Source organism: Melanerpes formicivorus, unplaced genomic scaffold (genome assembly GCF_026170545.1).
Source record: "Melanerpes formicivorus ecotype bairdi unplaced genomic scaffold, bMelFor1.0.p_v2 SCAF_38, whole genome shotgun sequence".
In the NCBI taxonomy this organism is placed as follows: domain Eukaryota; kingdom Metazoa; phylum Chordata; class Aves; order Piciformes; family Picidae; genus Melanerpes; species Melanerpes formicivorus.
In genome coordinates this window covers 4,459,795-4,482,193 of record NW_027142390.1, presented here as the reverse complement: position 1 = coordinate 4,482,193, position 22,399 = coordinate 4,459,795, and the positions used below count along the sequence as shown (strand labels likewise).

General features: G+C 50.9%; 1 long non-coding RNA gene across 3 annotated transcripts in view; it reads left to right on the top strand.

Annotated features, from left to right (window-relative positions):
* Positions 1-11,778, top strand: part of LOC137450910 (uncharacterized) — a 33,573-nt gene extending 21,795 nt beyond the window's left edge. For 2 of the 3 annotated variants that reach the window (XR_010989680.1, XR_010989679.1), the window contains 4 exons: positions 3,502-3,608; positions 3,973-4,129; positions 10,986-11,088; positions 11,581-11,778. This is a non-coding gene — a long non-coding RNA (uncharacterized lncRNA). The remainder of the gene's footprint in view (positions 1-3,501; positions 3,609-3,972; positions 4,130-10,985; positions 11,089-11,580) is intronic. The other variant, XR_010989681.1, reaches the window with a different exon arrangement.
* Positions 11,779-22,399: the final 10,621 nt, after the last annotated feature.

Genomic DNA, 22,399 nt, shown 5'->3' with positions numbered 1-22,399 from the left:
TGCTTGCTAATTGATTTGACTTGATTAATGCTAGCTAATTAATTTTTATTAATTAAGTCTCATTTGCTGACTTGAATGGCTGGGCACAGCTATGAACCTCTGCACAGTCAGCCTGCAATTAGCACAAATATTCCTTGCTCACAGTTGCCCGTGGCAGGACAAGGTGTTGCCAGCCCTACGGATCTGCTGTGCTGGACCCACAGGGCACATAAAAGTGTGCTGGGAGGCTGAGGGAGTGGGGACAGACCCACAGGCTGATGTTGGGACTGTCCACAGACTGTGGGTGACTCCTGTGAGGCTCCACGTTGCTGTAAGTGTTAGGTAACCTTGGCCAAGAGACAGACACCGTCGTGATTTCTGAGAAGACGACGTCATCAGGATATTGTCTGTAATCAATAGGCCATGGCCCTGTTTCAGCAAGACACTTAAGAGCAGGCTAATATCCATCACACAGTCTGGTACCTTGATGGGTTGCTTTTTTATTTTTCAGAGCCTGCTTCTGCATTTAAGATTGGATTTGTGCTAAACTGAGGCCTTTGCACCTACAAGAGCATCAGCGGTGGCCTGGCCACAAGGTGCCACGTGCTCCCAGTGCAAGCAGGAGTTGGGTTAGGAACTGGCTGGAGGGCTGAGCCCAGAGAGTGGTGGTGAATGGTGCCACAGCCAGCTGGCAGACAGTCACCAGCGGTGTGCCCCAAGGATCAGTGCTGGGCCCTGTGCTCTTTAACATCTTTATTGATGATCTGGATGAGGGCATTGAGTCCATCAGCAGTAAATTTGCTAGACAACACCAAGCTGGGGGCAGGAGTTGATCTGCTGGAGGGTAGAGAGGCTCTGCAGAGGGACCTTGACAGGCTGGACAGATGGGCAGAGTCCAACAGCATGAGACTGAACACATCCAAGTGCCAGGTTCTGCACATTGGCCACAACAACCCCATGCAGAGCTACAGGCTGGGGTCAGAGTGGCTGGAGAGCAGCCAGGCAGAGAGGGACCTGGGGGGTGCTGGTTGATGGTAGGCTGAACATGAGCCTGCAGTGTGCCCAGGCAGCCAAGAGGGCCAATGGCATCCTGGCCTGCATCAGGAACAGTGTGGCCAGCAGGAGCAGGGAGGTCATTCTGCCCCTGTACACTGCACTGGTTAGGCCACACCTTGAGTCTTGTGTCCAGTTCTGGGCCCCTCAGTTTAGGAAGGAGGTTGACTTGCTGGAACGAGTCCAGAGAAGGGCAACAAAGCTGGGGAGGGGCTTGGAACACAAGCCCTATGAGGAGAGGCTGAGGGAGCTGGGGTTGCTTAGCCTGGAGAAGAGGAGGCTCAAGGGAGACCTTATTGCTGTCTACAACTACCTGAGTGGAGGTTGTAGACAGGCAGGGGTTGGTCTCTTCTCCCAGGCAACCAGCACCAGGACAAGAGGACACAGTCTCAGGCTGCGCCAGGGGAGGTTTAGGCTGGATGTTAGGAAGAAATTCTTCACAGAGAGAGTGATTGCCCATTGGAATGGGCTGCCCGGGGAGGTGGTGGAGTCGCCATCGCTGGAGGTGTTCAGGAGGGGACTGGATGGGGTGCTTGGTGCCATGGGTTAGTTGATTAGGTGGTGTTGGATGATAGGTTGGATGCGATGTTCTAGAAGGTCTCTTCCAACCTGGTTTATTCTATATTCTATTCTATATTCAGCACTGGGAGGTGCCATCAGGGAGAGAACAAAAGGCAGTCCTGCTGCTCACCTTGGCTCAGGCTCCTTACATGCCAAGCAGTCACTAGAAGCTGCTACCAAGGTGGTTTGAAATTCTGCCTTCATTTCCTCAGCTTTCTAGGCCTCATCCCCGAGCCCTCCTTACCCACAGGGAGGGCTGATGCAGGGATCTCCCATGAGGAAGCGGAAGGTGTGAATTTGGCTAAATTGCATTAAGCTGTCCTTAGAGCTGGATGAGCACACGGTGTCCAGGAGGCTAGGGGAGAGGGAGGACTTGCTTAGGAATGGGCACAAAAGCAGTTGGTGGTTTATTATGGTGCATACTGTGGGGCAGTCGGAGCTCTGGGTCATTTTCCATGCGACACTTACATGAATCCTCATGAGGCCCTCCCTATTTGATTTCTTTTTTGCTTAAGAAGCATTTTTATTAGGGAAAAGCCCACCACCAACTCTCCTTTTATTTCAAGGTGTTTAGTGGGGATTTTGGTTTCATAGTTTCATTCAGGGTTGGAAGGGACCACAAGGATCATCTAGTTCCAACCCCCCTGCCATGAGCAGGGACACCCCACACTAGATCAGGCTGGACAGAGCCTCATCCAGCCTGCTCTTAAACACCTCCAGGGATGGGGCTTCAACCACCTCCCTGGACAACCCATTCCAGGGCTTCACCACTCTCATGGTGAAGAACTTCCTCCTCACATCTAGCCTGAATCTCCCCACCTCCAGCTTCATTCCATTCCCCCTAGTCCTATCACTGCCTCAGATCCTGAGCAGTCCCTCCCCAGCCTTCCTGTAGGCCCCCTTCAGATACTGGAAGGCCACAATGAGGTCACCTTGGAGCCTTCTCTTCTGCAGACTGAACAGCCCCAACTCCTTCACTCTGTCCTCACAGGAGAGGTGCTCCAGCCCTCTGCTCATCCTCGTGGCCCTTCTCTGGACACCTTCCAGCACCCCCACATCCCTCTTGTAATAGGGGCTCCAGAACTGGAGGCAGTACTCCAGGTGGGGTCTCACCAGGGCTGAGTAGAGGGGGAGGATCACCTCCCTTGCCCTGCTGGCCACACTTCTCCTGATGCAGCCCAGGATCTGATTGGCTTTGCGGGCTGCAAGTGCACACTGAGAGCTCCTGTTGAGCTTTTTGCCCACCAGCACCCCCAAGTCTCTCTCCTCAGGGCTACTTTCCAGCCAGTCCCTGCCCAGCCTGGCTTTGTGCCTGGGATTGCCTCGACCCAGGTGCAGGACCCTGCCCTTGGTCTTGTTGAGCCTCATGAGGTTGGCTTGTGCCCACCTCTCCAGCCTGTCAATGTCCCTCTGGATGGCCTCCCTTCCCTCCAGCCTGTCTGCTGCACCACACAGCTTGGTGTCATCAGCAAACCTGCTGAGGGTGCACTCAATGCCACTGTCCATGTCCCCCACAAAGATGTTGAACAAGACAGGTCCCAGGACTGATCCCTGAGGGACTCTGCTTGTCACTGGCCTCCACTGGGACATGGAGCCATTGACAGCCACTCTTTGGGTGCGGCCATCAAGCCAGTTCCTTATCCATCTAGTGGTCCACCCATCCCCTCAGGGATCAGTCCTGGGACCTGTCTTGTTCAACATCTTTGTGTGTGTTTTGTTGTTCAAAGGATGAGCTAGGAACAGTTGTGAAGCAGTTGCTCGTGAGGCTTGTAGCTGGTGTTTTGTTTATTTGTAATTCTCTTCAGCTTGGATAGCTTCTAATCAGTTCAATACTTATCCTCTCATTTCACTAATTGTTATTTATTCCATTTAATTATGTGTCTTGCAAACATTCATTTCCCCTCACAGATCTCCTATCATGACCCCTAGAAAGCTGAGGAAATGAAGGCAGAATTTCAAACCACCTTGGTAGCAGCTCCTGGTGACCGCTCGGCCTGTTAGGAGCCTGAGCCAAGGTGAGCAGCAGGACTGGGATCTTCCAACCTCTTAGAGGCTCTTGGGAAATCACCTCCCAACTGTATTTAAGCACTGCAGTAAAGCCCAATTAAGTAAATACATAAAAGCACACAGGCAGTCTTGCCCCTGCTTGACAAGCCATCTGCAAGGAGTTCAGTTACTACCCTGGGGCTTAGGGAATGGCTGGAGCTTTTTGCCTGCTGGGAAGCTTTGCCTAGGCGTGTAGCAGGGAGGGGGAGTCTGAGCTTCAGGTGTTGAGCTGGCATCACCTGGAATTATTCTACTGACTTGGAGGGAAGTGATATGATTTATACATCTGTCAGACACACTCAGCAATGGTTTGGGTTTTGTTTATTCTTTCAGTGCCAAGTGAAGAACCACAGGGACTCAGCATCACATCAGTGCAGGCAGCCATGTCTGGCCATGGGCTGTGTCTGTGTTACACTGCAGAGAGACAGAAGCTTCTTCAAGTCACTGAGATTTTGTCACAGCAGCACCAAGGCCTGGTGGCTGATCTCAGGTAGTGATAGGACTAGGGGGAATGGAATGAAGCTGGAGGTGGGGAGATTCAGGCTGGATGTGAGGAGGAGGTTCTTCACCATGAGAGTGGTGAAGCCCTGGAATGGGTTGTCCAGGGAGGTGGTTGGGGCCCCGTCCCTGGAGGTGTTTAAGCCCAGGCTGGATGAGGCTCTGTCCAGCCTGATCTAGTGTGGGGTGTCCCTGCCCATGGCAGGGGGGTTGGAACTAGATGATCCTTGTGGTCCCTTCCAACCCTGACTGATACTATGATGAACTCCACAATGAGCCATGTGGAGAGCCAAGGGTTCAGCTCTGGCACAGTGAGACCCATCTCAGGGGTGGGTGCAGTCCTGCAAGCACAGCCATACAGTTTTGGGTTGCTGCCATAAAGTCACACACTATGGGCCACCTCTGTCCTCTCTTCAACTTCCTTGCTGTCACCTGCTTTGGTCAGGGCTTGATCCTGACCTGGAAGGAGTTAATGCAGCACTGACTCTGCCCAACTCTGCCACAGACTTCAAGCCTTGGCCTCTCCACTGAGTCTTTCCCAGGAGCTGAAGTGTTGACTGCATCGCTGATGGCTGCCAAACACAGTTCTGAATCCCAGCCTCACGCCATCCTCATCCCTGCTCACCAGTCCAGTCTCCCTGGTTACATGACTGCAGAGCTAGGGCAGGCATGGCACGATTTTGCCTTAGGTTCCTTGATCTGGCTTAGTGCTCAGTGTTTAGCATGACAAAAGCTATTTGCAAAGTCACAGCAATTAAATTTTAGTCTAATTGTCCTATTTTTTTCAGAGGAGCTGAGTCTCTGGCGTGTAAGTAGGTCACAAAAGTAGTCTCTTTAGCACTCTCCCTTTTTAAAAGGGAAAGAAGGCTTGTTGCAGCTCCACAGGTGGGACCCACAAGATCCTCAGTGGGGGTGGCCCAGGCAAGCCCTCAATAAAGGAGGATGACCTGACCTTTGGGTCAAGTTGGTGGCCATGGTACATGCCTCTAGCAGAGCACAGCTGGTAGAAATCTCTGAAGTGGCTGGGATAATAACTGATATTTAGGCAGATTATAGGGCACTAGTTGGAAGTCAGTCAGGAAGATGGTCCTGTACTACATCACAGCAGCAGCAGCAGCAGCATGCAGACCGCTGCCTGCATGTGCTGCTAAAAAGACATCAGTAGCTCCAGCATCCATTCTGCCCAGGGTGTGGCTTGTTGACAGTGCACTTCAAGGCTGGGACTTAGAGGCTTTATGCAGCTTCCCTTCTGCTCCCAGCCATGATCATCCAATTGCTGTACTTGTAAGGACTAGAGAAAATGTGAGACAGTGGAAGCTGGAGATGGAGTAGTTATACAACAGCTTTGCCACAGCTTGGCTTGAGCTGAACCACTTGATGGTCCCAGTCTCATGTGAGCACTAACCCCAGCCCAGCTTTCCACTGTCGTGGGACAAGGAAGAGAGATCTGCTTAGCACAAACCCTTCCTCCCTTCCCAGTAAGCTGTTTGTCTGCTGGTACTGACTGTTGTGAGGGTTAGCATGCCTAAGGGGCCTAAAGCAGAACCCACATCCCCTGGATTTCTCTGGTGACTGGAGCTTTCTCTTCAGCATGCATAAAACCAAACTGGAGAATCAAAAGGCATCCTGCCCAGGGCCAGCTGTTCCTGCAGGACCCTGCTGCTTCCCACCACACCACCCAGCAGAGCCAGCACACCCGAGGCACTCTCAGTTCCTCTCTTGTGGGAAGGCTCTAAGGTGGTTTTGCAGCCAGCCAGCATTTCCCTGGGGGAACTACACATGGGGAGCTACGGTCATTTTGCTCATAGCTGGAGCTGGTGGTTGAGCTGAAAGCAAGTGATTCAGAGTTTGGAGAGTGATTCAGAGTCAGGCTCTGGCAAAAGTTTCTCTGGCTCTTCATTCAGCTAAATCCAGGGGCATTACTCTGGCTTGAGACCTAAGTTAGCATATTTATCTCTATTGGTTCACCTTCTGTAGCGATGTGTCCTGGGATAGATGGTTTGCTTTGCTGGTGCCCTGTCCCAGTACCTTGGCTTCTGTATGTGACATCTTCCTGCAATTTCAGCACCTAAAGATGACAGGTCCCTCCAGTGCTTCACACAAGTCTTGAGATACACCTAAGACGACGGTTACAGTGAGAAACTGACAGCAACCCCTGCTGCTTGCCATTTAGCAAAGCATCCTTGCTGAAGCACCAAAGTGTTGCAGATATGTGACCCTCTGTGAGAGGTTAGGCCACCAGGATGAAGTGTGGACAATGCTAGAAAGAATAACTGTGAGGGGCTCAGACCCTTGTGCCACAGCTGGAGATGGCTCCCACTGGCCAGGTAGTCTCTTCCCAAAGCGCTTGTAGCTTGAAGAGTGTAATATCTCAACATCAGTAAGACTGGGGTAGTGTGGGAAAGGTGGGAAGGGATTAGGTGTGATGCTTTAAATGTGTCTCAGTGTCACTGGCAATAATTGGCTTGTGGTGGAATGAGAGCCTGGAAAGCTGGGAAGAAGCAGGTTGGAACAGAAATGGAGCAACTGTTTGGAGGCTCAGGGGAGACCTTATTGCTGTCCACAACTACCTGAAGGGAGGTTGTAGCCAGGAGGGGGTTGGTCTCTTCTCCCAGGCAACCAGCACCAGAACAAGAGGACATGGTCTCAAGCTGTGCCAGGGGGAAGTTTAGGCTGGAGGTGAGGAGACAGTTCTTCCCAGAGAGAGTTGTTAGCCATTGGAATGTGCTGCCCAGGGAGGTGGTGGAGTCACCATCCCTGGAGGTGCTCAAGAGGGGATTGGATGTGGCACTTGGTGCCATGGTTTAGTCATGAGGTCTGTGGTGACAGGTTGGACTTGATGACCTTTGAGGTCTCTTCCAACCTTGGTGCCATGTTTGGTGCCATGTCCATGTCATAGCTAGCACCAGCTGTTGGGCTGCTGTAAACCCAAAACCAGAGAAGCACTGTAGAGCCAGGAGCTCTTTTTCAGCCCTCTATGCTCCCCTTCTTCATAGTGTGGAGGCATAAGCCAAGACCAGCCAAGAGGGGCTCATTCTGTAGCAAAGAGGAAATGCTTTGGCTTTGAACCTAGTAGTCTTCAAAGTCTTTACAGTGCTGGGATTTTGCCTTAAAAATGGGGGAAAAAGAAGAATTCCCTGGCTGAATAGTTCTCCAAACTTGGTTCAGTGTGCCTACAGTTCAGAATAGATCTGGTTGTTTTTGTTTGGTTGACAAGTTATGAGAACCTGTCATGGCTGGACATGAAGTCATGCATTTGTGATGTTTATGAATTCTTTTGTGAATGTATGGAAAATATGCATCATTATTTCAACTTCCAGTGCTGGAAATAGTGCAGAAAAATGACTGTGAGTCAGAAGAAGGTGAATCAGTGTTAAGCTAGCTCTACTGACAGTCATTTAAGAGCACAGACATGACATGGGCAATTATCTGGCTAATTAGAGGAGACCTCTGAGCACTGAAATCCAGGGTTTTCAAAGGAGCCTTGCAGAACTGGGTGTCTAAGTCCTTCTGCTATCAGTGGGAGGTGGGTACATCCTTCACTTGAATGCTCCACTTAGCACAATACCCAGGGCGTTTCATTCAGATGTTAAGTGAGCAGCATTTCCCCTGGCTGCGTGGGCAGAGGGACAGAACATCTCTAGACAGAGACTTACAGCCTGAAGCAGCTCCTGCTAATGCCCACTCCAGGCCTCCACCCAAGCTGGAGCCCAGCAGAAAGACATAAGATGCTTGCTGAAGGGTGGGAGTGGGAAGAGCCCTCCAGCCCCAGCATCAGGATGCCTGCGGTGTGTTCTACGGGTGGCAGCTCTGTTCCATGGTCCTTGCCAAAACCAGTTGAAGAGAACATCTAACTGTATGAGCAATGGTGCTGTGCAGCACAAAACGTGAGAGGCCAGGCAGTTAGTCCCCTGTGAGAGGCCAGGCAGGCATTAGGATGGTTTCTGTTTCCTCTGCTAATGCACAGAGTGACTCTTGTTTATCTCATATCTCAGAGCTGAGCTGCATGTTGGAAGTGCTCACCCAGACCCTTGGTGCTTCCAGCAGAACGTGCTGCTGTGTCCCCAGCTGCAGCACCCACTCTAAATCTTTCCAGACTACCCAGTTCCACTCTCCCACCCTTTCTTTCCTTCTGTGGGCACTGTGCATGGGCTGCTGCTGTGGATGTCAGCCAAGCAAGAGTTAAATGCAATTGTGGAGCTGTTGGCTTACCTATGAAAGCATAGTGGGAGATGTAATCTCTGATCTTGTAAAGGATCCTGTTTTCTTGCTGACAGCACAGCCTGCTGCAATTAGAATACAAGGGCTGAAGCAAGGCCTGGAGTCAGTCTGTCCCCTGCTGTGGTGGTGGCACTGGCACTGCTTTTGTGGTAAGTAGGGCAATTTCAGTGCCAGCCACCCCTCTGAATACAGCCTTGCAAAGATATGTGCAAAGTCATTGATTTTTCTTCAGCCCCAGCATGTTTTCCTTCTGTGAGACTGTGGAGCTGGCAGGACAGTCCTGGCTGCAGAGGATTTGCTTCCACTTGGGCTCCAGCCAGGCAAGAGAGGAATCCTAAGTTCTCGCTGCTTTATGGCTCATCCAGAGCAGCAAAGCTTGGCACTTTCTTAGCACAGAGGCAACCCAAGGCAATTGTTGGCTCTTTTTTCCTTCTGAAGAGGGTTTACCCAGAGGAGGCAAAGGAGGAATGGAAGCATCTTCAGCTCTCTATTATAGTCCTGGCAGTCTGGGGAAGTCCCCACTGACTGGAAAAGGGGATGACCCAGGGAACTACAGGCCAATCAGTCTCACCTCTGTGCCCAGTAGGATCATGGAGCAGATCCTCCTGGAGGCACTGCTGAGGCAGAAGAATAACAAAGAGGTGATTGGCTACAATCAGCATGGCTTCACCAAGGGCAAATCCTGCCTGACAAACCTGGTGGCCTTCTATGACAAGGTCACAACATTGATAGATGAAGGCCAAACTAGATGATTCTTGAGGTCCCTTCCACCCCCCACAGTTCTATGACTCTATGAAATGGTTGTGATGGTCATGTCTCAAAGGCCTGGCAAAGGCTGCTGCATGAGGCAGTGCAGACACACAGGCAGCAGAGACAGGAGTTTAAGCAGGACATTGAGACACTTGAACGTGTCCAGTGAAGGGCCATGAGGCTGGGGAGAGGCCTTGAGCACAGCCCTGTGAGGAGAGGCTGAGGGAGCTGGGGTTGCTTAGCCTGGAGAAGAGGAGGCTCAGGGGTGACCTTATTGCTGCCTACAACTACCTGAAGGGAAGTTATAGCCAGGTGGGGGTTGGTCTCTTCTCCCAGGCAACCAGCACCAGAACAAGAGGACACAGTCTCAAGCTGCACCAGGGGAAGTTTAGGCTGGAGGTGAGGAGAAAGTTCTTCACTGAGAGTGATTAGCCATTGGAATGTGCTGCCCAGGGAGGTGGTGGAGTCCCCATCCCTGGAGGTCTTCAAGAGGGGACTGGATGTGGCACTTGGTGCCATGGTCTAGTCATGAGGTCTGTGGTGACAGGTTGGACTTGCTGATCTTTGAGGTCTCTTCCCACCTTGGTGATTGTGTGATTACCTGAGGTGCTGCTCACTCTGCCTTCCTGTCGTGGGCCAGGAATCAGGGCGAAGGGGCTGAAGTGACTTGAGGCCACGGTGGAAGTGAGCAGCAGATTTCCAAATGGCAAGCCTCTCCAGAGTTGTAGGTTCTTCCTGTGCTCCTTCTGTCCATGGGATCTTTTCAGGCCAGTAGTAACATCTGTGCAGGTGACAGTCCTTGATGAGACACTCTGGCAGACTTGTTAGGGCCGTGCCTTGAAGTTATGTACAAATCTAGCATCCCTTGGCAACAGACTGTGTATCAGGGAATTGCACTGTAGGAGAACCAACTCCAAAGGCTGCCAGGAGTGTGCCAGGACTTCTTGTTAAGAGAGAAATCTCAGTCTAACCTGAAATCTCTGCTCAGGAGTCACTTGCTGCCATAGTGAGAACCCTACTGAGGTCCCATGCAGTGTTCTACAGAAGCTCATCTAATGCAGCTTCCAAAAGAAAGACTTCTAGTTGGTATCAGGGAATTAAGCCCCTGCTGCTCCCTGGCTCTGCTTGTTTCCCAGTGAGAGACCTGAATGCCACTGAATTCCTGCATGACTTATGGGTCCTTAACTTGGGAATTCAGTGCCTAGAATGGACCAAGCAGCTTATTTGAAATCCCTATGTGCCGCTCTGTAATTAAGAACAAGAGAGAGATTTGCTATTAATTAGCTCTCACTGACCCACTTTTGACCCTCCACATGCTGTTGCAGTGCACTAGGCCTCTGAGAAGGCATGTCATCCTCTCCAGGGAGAGATTAATCTTCATTAGTGCTTCTGCATTAGCCTGGCACTCTTCGTTAGTTCCTCATTAACGTTCTAGCAGATTGGAGCTGCCAACTGAGGAAGCAGCAATCACACACAACACTGTCAGGAAAATACAGTGCTTCCATATGGCACAGCAATAGCCCAGGGCACTGCTGTCCAGCCATTGTGGCAAGGCCCTGGCCATTGCAGATGGGCTGGAACCGAAAAGTGAGGGTCGTGGGTAGCACAGCATGTGCAGTAGGTTGTGTTAAATTACGTTGATTCGGTTTCCCTCTTCACCTGCACTGCTGTCTCCCTTGATTGTCTCATCTGCACCTTGTTTCAAGTCAGCATAGTTTCTGGGTCCTGCTTTGGCTGAGTTGCCTTTGCCTCCTGTCACAAGAATCCCTGCTTTGCTCCTTGGAAGGATGTAGCTGTAACATTGGGAACTAACTGAGATATGAGCCCAGGTTTCCTATGTGCTGTGAATCAGGATACAACTCTTTTTTTTCACCCAGGACAAGAGGAGAAGAATCCAACAGAGGCTTCTTCACAGATATTGTACCACAGGAAGGAGCAAGTCAAGACCATCTAGCAGATAGCCTTAAGAACAAATTCCAGGTGAACTCACAAGAAATGTCAGCACCAAGAATTCACATTGCCTTTCTGCTCTCTGACCTCCTTGTGGCATCTACTGCATTTGTGTGGTGCTGCACACGTTGTCTGTGCTGTGGTTCTGCTCTGAGAACAACACTGCCTGCCAGCAAGGAATAATGGTCTGGTCCCAGCTGCTGGTCATAGAGAGCTCCTGGTCTCTAGAGGAATGAGCCCCACAGCCCATTCTGCAGGGGGATTATGTCAGTCATTTCCAGTGGCTTGCTGAGTGCTGGTAAATGAGTCAATGGACAAGTCAAGAGCCTGAGTCTCCTGGCTCCCAGGGCTGCCTGATGTACTTGGCTCCAGACTTTGGAAAGCAGACCACATTTCTGGGAGTCACTTGGAAGTGGGGTGTGGCAGATGCAGAAGTGTTGTTCTCTCACAGCTTTTTGCCTGTTGGGAAGCTACTTCAGGATCCCATGAAACATCATCTAGAAGTGATTACTTTCTTTACAGGTGCTGCAGATGAGATACGTGCCAGGGTTACAGCAGTCAGTTCCAGTGTTACCTTGAGCTTCATGGAAATCCTGAGGTCCTGGATCAAGGGATTGGCTCTTCAACAGAACATCACAGCTGCTGAAAGAACCTACTGAATGCAGTCCTTTAAGGCTCCAATGTTAAAGGGGAATAAAGAGAAGCAAAACCATAGGTTAAAGAAACCAAGCACTGCTTTTAGATCTCTCGTGTATACAATGTTTGGCACTGTTTGGTAATACTGCTGGGGGGGGGCTGCTTGCTGAATTTGAGAATGGGCTGCCAGTGCCTGTGGCTGGCTAGATCAGGAAATGCATGGTAGGCTAGGCTAGACTAGAATACTTCAGTTGAAAGGTGCCTATCTACAGCAGTCATCTAGTCCAACTGCCTGACCAGTTCGGGGCCAGACAAGTGAAAGCATGTTGTTAAGGGCATTGCCCAAATGCCTCTTAAACACTGACAGGCATCTGCCAGCTTCTCTAGGAAGCCTGTCCCAGTGTTTGACCACCCTCTCATAAAGAAATGCTTCCAAATGCCCAGTATAAACCTCCCTTGGCACAGCTTTGAACCATTCCCATGCTGTCACCACTGGATCCCAGAGAGAAGAGCTCAGCACCTCTCCACTTCCCCTTGTCAGGAAGCTGCAGGGAGCAATGAGGTTGCTAGTCAGCCTCTTTTTCTTCAATCTGAATGAAAACAAAACCCAGAGTCCTTAGCTACTCCTGGGAGGACATTCCTTCTGGTTTTATTGCTTCCCTTTGGATGCATTCGAGGCCCTTTGCATACTTTTAAACTTGTGGGGTCAAGAACTGCACGCAGTAGTCGATCTGACTCACCCCATGGCCTTGAATGGAAAAAAAAAGCAACCCCTTGCTTTTCATGGGGTCAGGCAGAGCTGTGAGATGAAGTCACTGACCTGTGTGGGTGGGAGGTGTGAGTGGACTCACCTGTGTTACTCAGGGCTGAGGCTCTGGGCATGGGCAAGTGCTTGGGATTGGAAACGTCTTTCTGGGCAGCAAAGGTGGTGGTGAACACCCCAGGCTTAGTACTCAAGCACAGGGCCACCCAGGCACCAGAATGAAGTTAAACTGTAGGATGACCATGGAACTTATGGGCCTGGAAGATCCAAGTCCTCAAAATCCAGGTAGTCTCTTCCCAAAGCACTTGGTAGCTTGAAGAGTGTAATATCTCAACATCAGTTAGACTGGGGTAGTGTGGGAAAGATGGGAAGGGATTAGGTGTGGGAAAGATGGGAAGGGATTAGGTGTGATGCTTTAAATGTGTCTCAGTGTCACTGGCAATAATTGGCTTGTGGTGGAATGAGAGCCTGGAAAGCTGGGAAGAAGCAGGTTGTAACAGAAATGGAGCAACTGTTTGGAGGCTCAGGGGAGACCTTATTGCTGTCTACAGCTACCTGAAGGGAGGTTGCAGCCAGGAGGGGGTTGGTCTCTTCTCCCAGGCAACCACCACCAGAACAAGAGGACACAGTCTCAAGCTGTGCCAGGGGAAGTTTAGGCTGGAGGTGAAGAGAAAGTTCTTCACTGAGAGAGTTGTTAGCCATTGGAATGTGCTGCCCAGGGAGGTGGTGGAGTCACCGTCCCTGGAGGTGTTCAAGAGGGAACAGGACATGGCACTTGGTGCCATGGTTTAGTCATGAGATGTTGGGTGACAGGTTGGACTTGATGACCTTTGAGGTCTTTTCCAGCCTTGGTGATTCTGTGATTCTGTCAGCTGGCCTGAGGCAGCATAAAAACATGAGAAGTGCCTGTGGGACATAACTGCCTGTGAGGGAACCTGGATAGAAATGAATCTAGTTTGGAGCTATTTCCTCCTTTCTTCACCTGCTTGGAGTGCCCCAGGGCTTTGCAGTTGATTTGTAGGGTGGTTGGTGGTGCAGGCACTGGGGACTTTTCAGGCTGTGCAAACACAATCTTCAAATCTGTTGCTTGGATTGGAAGTTTCGGTGTTTGGACACATCAGCTGTGTGGTATGTTCCTAATCTCCAAGTGGATGAGGGTAGCTCTGATGATCAGGTTGGAGAGGTCAATACTCCCCACTACATAGCTCAGTGCTACTTTGAACAAAAGGCTAAAAAATGTGATTTATTGGCTCAGCAAACATTCCTGCCAGGGAACATATTTGCTAGATTGCTGCTGAAAAGCTAGATCTGAAGGGATGTGAACTCACTCCAAGGTGGTTTTGTTTACACATTTCAGATATGTGATTGCAAATCGTTTTGCTTTCTGCTCTTTGTGCCCCAGTGGAAGCTGGGCAGTGACTGGGGGAGAGGAGTTTCCTGCCAGACTCAAATAAAACTTAAAGCTGAAGCTGGAGGTGGGGAGATTCAGGCTGGAGGTGAGGAGGAGGTTCTTCCCCATGAGAGTGGTGAAGCCCTGGAATGGGTTGTCCAGCGAGGTGGTTGAGGCCCCATCCCTGGAGGTGTTTAAGAGCAGGCTGGATGAGGCTCTGGCCAGGCTGATCTAGTGTGGGGTGTCCCTGCCCATGGCAGGGGGTTGGAACTAGATGATCCTTGTGGTCCCTTCCAACCCTGACTGATACTATGATACTGTGATACTTAACCTGAAGGACTGGACTCATTCAGTCTGGGATTTGTAAGACAGAACCTTTTGCTTCTGGCAAATGGAGCTTTTCCAGTGGCACTACGCTGGCCAGGGCTCTCAGTGGTAGCTTGAAATGCTGCCACGGTGCTCAGTGGGAATTCTGGGGGAACCTTTGGTCAGTTGCAGTTCCCACAGCGCTGTACTGGTTCACCCTTCCCCAGGGGCAGAGGCAGGTTTCCAGCTGGGCTGTATCATGGGGAATATCAGCTGGCAACAGAAAGATAATGGAAGGTAAGCAGGCAAATCACACTTTCCAGAAGACACCCTGGCCATCCTGCCCTATGCAAGGGCATAGTTTTTGGAGGGCAAAACTGTGATTGATTTATTTATGTGTTGATTTATTCCCATAAAAAAAAAACAAACAACCCATAGTAGAAAATATCCCAGCCATACTTTTCCTCTTCAAGCCTACTGCAAAGGAGCATTGGGGATCACAACTACCTATCACAGAATCACCGAGGCTGGAAGAGACCTCAAGGATCATCAAGTCCAACCTGTCACCACAGACCTCATATCTAAACCATATTAGTAGCACCATATCCATTAAACAATGAAACATGGCCAGTTTGGCTCATTGCAGCTGTTTTCCTCCACTCTGGGCAGGTACCAGTCACAACATTCATCAAAGAGTAAGAATGGAATGGGTGGGAATGGCATGAGCAGAGGAGACCCGCTGGACTAAAGACTCCTTGAATCTTATGGAGTCACAGAATGTTAGGGGTTGGAAGGGACCTCCAAAGATCATCCAGTCCAAGCCCCTGGCAGAGCAGGATCACCTAGGGCAGGTCGCACAGGAAGGCGTCCAGGTGGGCTTTGAGTATCTCCAGAGAAGGAGACTCCACAATGTCTCTGGGCAGCCTCTCTCACCCCCACAGTGAAAAAGTTGTTCCATAGGTCTCTATGGAACATCCTCTGCTCCAGCTTGCACCCATTCCCCCTTGTCCTATCACTGGACATCACTGAGCAGTGCCTGGCTCCATCCTCCTGACACTGCCCTTCACATCCTTCAAAACATGAATGAGGTCACCCCTGAGGCTCCTCTTCACCAAGCCAAGGAGCTCCCTCAGCCTTTGTTCATAAGAGAGATGTTGACTCCTGGAACCATCTTTGTGGCTCTGTGCTGGACTCTTTCAACCTCAGTTCCCTGAGTCCTGTTTGAACTGAATGGCCCCAAACTGGACACAATATTCCAGATGAGTGGAGAGTGTTGAGATCCAGGATGTACTTGTGGAAGAACTAGAGCTGCTACCTCTCCTGGCTGCAGTGACTGAAGATCAGGTAAAGGCAGCAAAGTCAGAAATGTCTAGACAAGGTGGAAAACTTATTACAAGTATTGGGGAGGGAAAAAAAAAGGAGAAGAAAGAAGAGAAACAAAGAGCCAATAGATTGCATGATCATATGCTGCCTGAGGAAGACAGGTTGAGAGGATAGGATAGGATAGGATAGGATAGGATAGGATAGGATAGGATAGGATAGGATAGGATAGGATAGGATAGGATAGGATAGAATAGAATGGAATAGAATAGAACAGACCAGGTTGGAAGAGACCTTCAAGATCATCGCGTCCAACCTATCATCCAACACCACCTAATCAACTAAACCATGGCACCAAGCACCCTATCAAGTCTCCTCCTGAACACCTCCAATGATGGTGACTCCACCACCTCCCTGGGCAGCACATTCCAATGGGCAATCACTCTTTCTATGAAGAATTTCTTCCTAACATCCAGTCTAAACCTCCCCTGGCACAGCTTGAGACTGTGTCCTCTTGTTCTGGTGCTGGTTGCCTGGGAGAAGAGACCAACCCCCTCCTGGCTACAACCTCCCTTCAGGAAGTTGTAGAGAGCAGTAAGGTCTCCCCTGAGCCTCTTCTTCTCCAGGCTAAGCAACCCCAGCTCCTTCAGCCTCTCCTCACAGGGCTGTGTTCCAAACCCCTCCCCAGCTTTGTTGCCCTTCTCTGGACACCTTCCAGCAAGTCAACCTCCTTCCTAAACTGAGGGGCCCAGAACTGGACACAGGACTCAGGGTGTGGCCTAACCAGTGCAGTGTCCAGGGGCAGAATGACCTCCCTGCTCCTGCTGGCCACACTGTTCCTGATGCAGGCCAGGATGCCATTGGCCCTCTTGGCTTCCTGGGCACACTGCAGGCTCATGTTCAGCCTACCATCAACCAGCACCCCCAGGTCCCTCTCTGCCTGGCTGCTCTCCAGCCACTCTGACCCCAGCCTGTAGCCCTGCATGGGGCTGCTGTGGCCAATATAATTCTCTCAGAATCCTAGACTCAGACTCTCAGAATCAATAAGGTTGGAAGAGACCTCTCTGGGGAAGCTACATGAAACGATGACATATTCAATTAGGTGCCCTGTGTTAGGGGGCTCTAATTAAAACCAAACCAAACCAAAAACCCAACTTGAATGCTCAAAAAAAATCGAAGTGTGGAGGAGGATAGTGAAGTGCTGAGCCAAAAACCTTTTACAAACTCTTTATATGTACTGCATAGTGGGGGAGAAAGAGACAGCAGAGGAAAGGATGCATTTGACACGTGTCAGAGATATCAACAGCTCCAGTGACAATTTCAAGGAAATTAAATGGAAATTAAAAGGAAGCATTTTAGAGCAGAAGTCCCAAAAGCACTTAAAAATATGGAGCAGCAGCAAAGCTCAGTGTCTGTCAGCAGTGGGGGATCAGCTCCCTTCGTGACCAGCATGCTAAGCTCGGAGGGCCAAGCCTGCCTCAGCTCTGAGATACCAGGACTCCATCTGATGCACATCAAAAGCTCTATCAGAGTGCAGGGGAACCTCTAGGGCAAACCAGCTTCTTCCAGCAGGCAAAAGCTCTGAATTCCCAGCATTGTCTACTCATTTATCAGCTTTGTGGCTTCTCCAATTTTTCAGCTTAGCTGGTCAGTGGAGTTTAGAATAGCACTGAATAGCATAGCACAGCACAGCACAGAAGAATGGAATGGAATGGAATGGAATGGAATGGAATGGAATGGAGTGGAATGGAATAGAATAGAATAGAATAGAATAGAATAGAATAGAATAGAATAGAATAGAATAGAATAGAATAGAATAGAATAGAATAGAATAGACCAGGTTGGAAGAGACCTTTGAGATCATCGAGTCCAACCTATTATTCAACACCATTTAATCAACTAAACCATGGCTCCAAGCACCCCATCAAGTCTCCTCCTAAACACCTCCAGGGATGAGGACTCCACCACCTCCCCAGGCAGCACATTCCAATGGCAAATCACCCTTTCTATGAAGAACTTCTTCCTAACATTCAGCCTAAGCCTCCCCTGGGGCAGCTTGAGACTGTGTCCTCTTGTTCTGGTGCTGGTTGCCTGGGAGAAGAGACTGACCCCCGCCTGGCTACAACCTCCCTTCAGGTAGTAGTAGGGGGCAATAAGGTCTCCCCTGAGCCTCCTCTTCTCCAGGCTAAGCAACCCCAGCTCCTTCCAATTTCCATTTGAAGACACCAAAGCTTCCTAGGGGCTGCAGCACTATGAAATGCTGGTTCCCTCACAGCCACGGAGATGAGTTTGTGAAGAGATGCCAGGATAACATTGCTGTCTAACCTACTGCTGTCATTCCTGAGAGCACTGATGGTGCTGTCAAAGAAACCTTGAGCATTATTCAGCCTAGCAAGAAATTTGGGATGGTCAGGAAGGGTGGGAAAGGAGTGAGCGAAGGCCTTCCTGAAAAGCATCTCCTGGCCTACTCTGCTGTCTCGTTTTCAGCCTTGGCAGGGAGTCAGGCAGGACCTGGATGTTAATGAACACAAGGAGGCTCGAATGTGGCAACTGTTAATTGCAGACAACTGTAGGAGTGATGATGCCAAGATTGTCACTGTAACACCGAAAGGATCCAACTGGAGTGCTTAAAATGCAGTCATGTAGGATTGTATTTCGAGCCTGTTCTCACCTCTCCCGGTGGCTCTACGCAAATCCTGCTGGATTGTCATCACTCTCCAATGCCAGGCACATTTTTGGAAGTTTCCTAAATTCAGGTAAATTTTAGTTTGTTGGGTTTTTTTTTCCCCTTTTTTCCCTGTTTCAACACCAGTTGTTCCTGGCTGGTCCTGTTTGTGTGCTGGCATCCTGTCTTCCATATGAGGATGTTGAAGATCCTCCGCGGCGAGCCCTGGCTGCTGCCCAGTGTCAAATGGCCTTGCAGATCACACGTTCCTGCCTGGCGAGGGAGGTGCAGGGAGCTGGTGGCAAAGTGAGCCAACCTCTTCTGCCAGCAGGCACGGCTAGGGAAGCTCTGCCTTGTCTGCTTTGTGCTTTGCAAGATCTGTTCAAGGCACCACTGGCAGTAGAAGATGCTGCGGCCTGGGCCCCTCAGTTTAGGAAGGAGGTTGACTTGCTGGAGCATGTCCAGAGAAGGGCAACGAAGTTGGTGAGGGGTTTGGAACACAGCCCTATGAGGAGAGGCTGAGGGAGCTGGGGTTGCTTAGCCTGGAGAGGAGGAGGCTCAGGGGTGACCTTATTGCTGTCTACAACTACCTGAAGGGGGGTTGTAGACAGGTGGATGATGGCCTCTTCTCCCAGGCAACCAACACCAGAACAAGAGGACACAGTCTCAGACTGCACCAGGGGAGGTTCAGGCTGGAGGTCAGGAGGAAGTTTTACACAGAGAGAGTGATTGCCCATTGGAATGGGCTGCCTGGGGAGGTGGTGGAGTCGCCATCACTGGAGGTGTTCAGGAGGAGAATTGATGGGGTGCTTGGTGCCATGGGTTAGTTGGTTGGGTGGTGTTGGATGATAGGTTGGACGTGATAGGTTGATGATAGGTTGGAAGGTCTCTTCCAACCTGATCTGGTCTATTCTCTTCTCTCTTCTCCTCCTCTCCTCTCCTCTCCTCTCCTCTCCTCTCCTCTCCTCTCCTCTCCTCTCCTCTCCTCTCCTCTCCTCTCCTCTCCTCTCCTCTCCTCTCCTCTCCTCTCCTCTCCTCTCCGAACCTCTCCTCTCCTCTCCGAACCTCTCCTCTCCTCTCCTCTCCGAACCTCTCCTCTCCGAACCTCTCCTCTCCTCTCCTCTCCGAACCTCTCCTCTCCTCTCCTCTCCGAACCTCTCCTCTCCGAACCTCTCCTCTCCTCTCCGAACCTCTCCTCTCCGAACCTCTCCTCTCCTCTCCGAACCTCTCCTCTCCGAACCTCTCCTCTCCTCTCCGAACCTCTCCTCTCCGAACCTCTCCTCTCCTCTCCTCTCCGAACCTCTCCGAACCTCTCCGAACCTCTCCTCTCCGAACCTCTCCTCTCCTCTCCTCTCCGAACCTCTCCTCTCCTCTCCGAACCTCTCCTCTCCTCTCCTCTCCTCTCCTCTCCTCTCCTCTCCTCTCCTCTCCTCTCCTCTCCTCTCCTCTCCTCTCCTCTCCTCTCCTCTCCTCTCCTCTCCTCTCCTCTCCTCTCCTCTCCTCTCCTCTCCTCTCCTCTCCTCTCCTCTCCTCTCCTCTCCTCTCCTCTCCTCTCCTCTCCCTCTCCTCTCCCTCTCCTCTCCTCTCCTCTCCTCTCCTCTCCTCTCCTCTCCTCTCCTCTCCTCTCCTCTCCTCTCCCTCTCCTCTCCCTCTCCTCTCCCTCTCCTCTCCCTCTCCTCTCCCTCTCCTCTCCCTCTCCTCTCCCTCTCCTCTCCCTCTCCTCTCCTCTCCCTCTCCTCTTCTCTACATCAATATACAAATCCCTCCCTCCTGGCTGGTACCAACTGTGCCAAGTTTGGTTTTTTTTCCTGTTTGCCTCAATGTTTTAAGGTTAGTTTCTGTCTAACTTTTGCATGAAGCAGCACTGCACCCGTCCTCTCTTCACTCAAAATGTGAGCCTGCTGCTGCAGGAACTGTCAGCAGGCAACAGAAGACAGCAGGCAGACCAGTGGAAAGCACAGTGGCCTCGCATCAAGTTAATCCTCTGGAGATGTGAAAGAAAAGGTGAAACAGTCACAGGACTTGAGGTCAGAGTGAAGCTCAAGGGACAAGTCCAGCCCCTGCCTGAATGAAGTCACAGCTCCCTTAGTCCTCTGACAAACCTGCAGTGGCCAAATACTTTAAACATTGCTGAAGGAAAGGCAGCAGCCCAGAGGCATGTCTGTCCAGTACACACAGCACATCTGGTGCAGGCAGGTGGAAAGGTGCCCAGAGCACAATGAACTCCTCCTGGAGTAAGTAGAGGCCATGCCAAGTGCCCTTGTCCTCGCTCAAGGAGTGAGTTGTCACTGGAGGAGGAGATTGCTAAGTGTTTGTGAGGGCTAAAAGTGGAATGGAAGTCAGGGCTTGACCCAATCTCCCCTCTGCCTGAAGTGCTGGGTTTGAGATAAGTGGATGTCAAACCTCCCTCTCAGCTCTTGCAGCAGGAACGAAATGTTGGGTGGTTTCCCCATTAATTTGGGCAGACTGACCTTTGACTTCCCCTCAGGGTCACACTACATCAGCAGTTAAGGGACACTGCAAGTAGCTGGAAGCACAACCTCCAACACCCCATACCTTTGGCCTGCTCTGAAGCAGGGAAGACCTCCCCAATATGTGCAGTCTTCTGATGGCTGCTCATGGACAGGAAGGGTCACAGAAGGGCCCAGTTTTGGCATACCTCTCTGTCCTGTGGATGCCAAAGGTATCTCTTTTGTGAGAAATTGGTAGAGGTCTGCTTTGTTTTCCTATCTTTCCTTTTCTTTTTCCTTGAAAGTAAAACAAAACTCCAAAGTTGGATTTCTGAGCGTTACAAAGCTAATAGAGGCCATCAAACGGCACAGGATCACAGGATCACAGTATCACTTAGGTTGGAAAGGACCTTGAGGATCATCGAGTCCAACCTATCAACACAGACCCCATGACTAGACCATGGCACCAAGTGCCACATCCAATCCCCTCTTGAACGCCTCCAGGGATGGTGACTCCACCACCTCCCTGGGCAGCACACTTCAATGGCTAACAACTCTCTCTGGGAAGAACTTTCTCCTCACCTCAAGCCTAAACTTCCCCTGGCACAGCTTGAGACTGTGTCCTCTTGTTCTGGTGCTGGTTGCCTGGGAGAAGAGACCAACCCCCACCTGGCTACAACCTCCCTTCAGGTAGTTGTAGAGGGCAATAAGGTCTCCCCTGAGCCTCCTCTTCTCCAGGCTAAACAATCCCAGCTCCCTCAGCCTCTCCTCATAGGGCTGTGTTCAAGGCCTCTCCCCAGCCTTGTTGCCCTTCTCTGGACACGTTCAAGTGTTTCGATGTCCTTCTTAAACTGAGGGGCCCAGAACTGGACACAGGACTCAAGGTGCAGCCTAACCAAAGCAGAGTACAGGGGCAGAATGACTTCCCTGCTCCTGCTGGCCACACTATTCCTAATGCAGGCCAGGATGCCATTGGCCCTCTTGGCCACCTGGGCACACTGCTGGCTCATATTCAGGTGGCTGTCTATCAGCACCCCCAGGTCCCTCTCTGTTTGGCAGCTCTCAGCCACTCTGACCCCAGCCTGTAGCTCTGCATGGGGTTGCCGTAGCCAAAGTGCAGCACTCAGCACTTGGACTTGTTGAATGCCATCCCATTGGACTCTGCCCATCTGTCCAGGCAGTTGAGGTCCCTCTGCAGAGCCTTTCTACCCTCTAACTGACCAACATCTGCTCCTTGGTGTCATCTGCAAACTTGCTGATGACTGACTCAACCCCCTCATCCAGATCATCAATGAAGATGTTGAAGAGCACAGGGCCCAGCACTGATCCCTGGGGCACACCACCAGTGCCTGGCTGCCAGCTGGCTGTGGCACCATTCACCACCACTCTCTGGGCTCGGCCCTCCAGCCAGTTCCTAACCCAGCACAGAGTGTAGCCTGCAGTCCTTCTCATTTCAAATGTGTCCTTTCTCCTAGAAAAGTGTCAGAAGCAAGCAGTTCAGATGTATCTTTAGCAGGCAGAAGTGCAGGCTTTCTTCAGGTGTGCCTAGCAGGTGCTTTCTGTTTCTATTTCCCACCTGAAAACATGAAGAATCATCTTTATTCAAACTGCAGGGTTTTGGTGAATCATCCTTGTCCTGCCTGGACAGTTGGGTTAGGTCAGGCTTTGAGAAAGGTAGCCTTACCATGGGCAATGTTTCAGTGCCCCTTGAGCTATTTATTGCCTTCATCTTGCAAACCCTTGCTTTACTTTCAGCTCCTTGGACTAATTCTGAGTCCTCCTTCAGCTAGGGGGGCCTGGTGCAGGGTTCT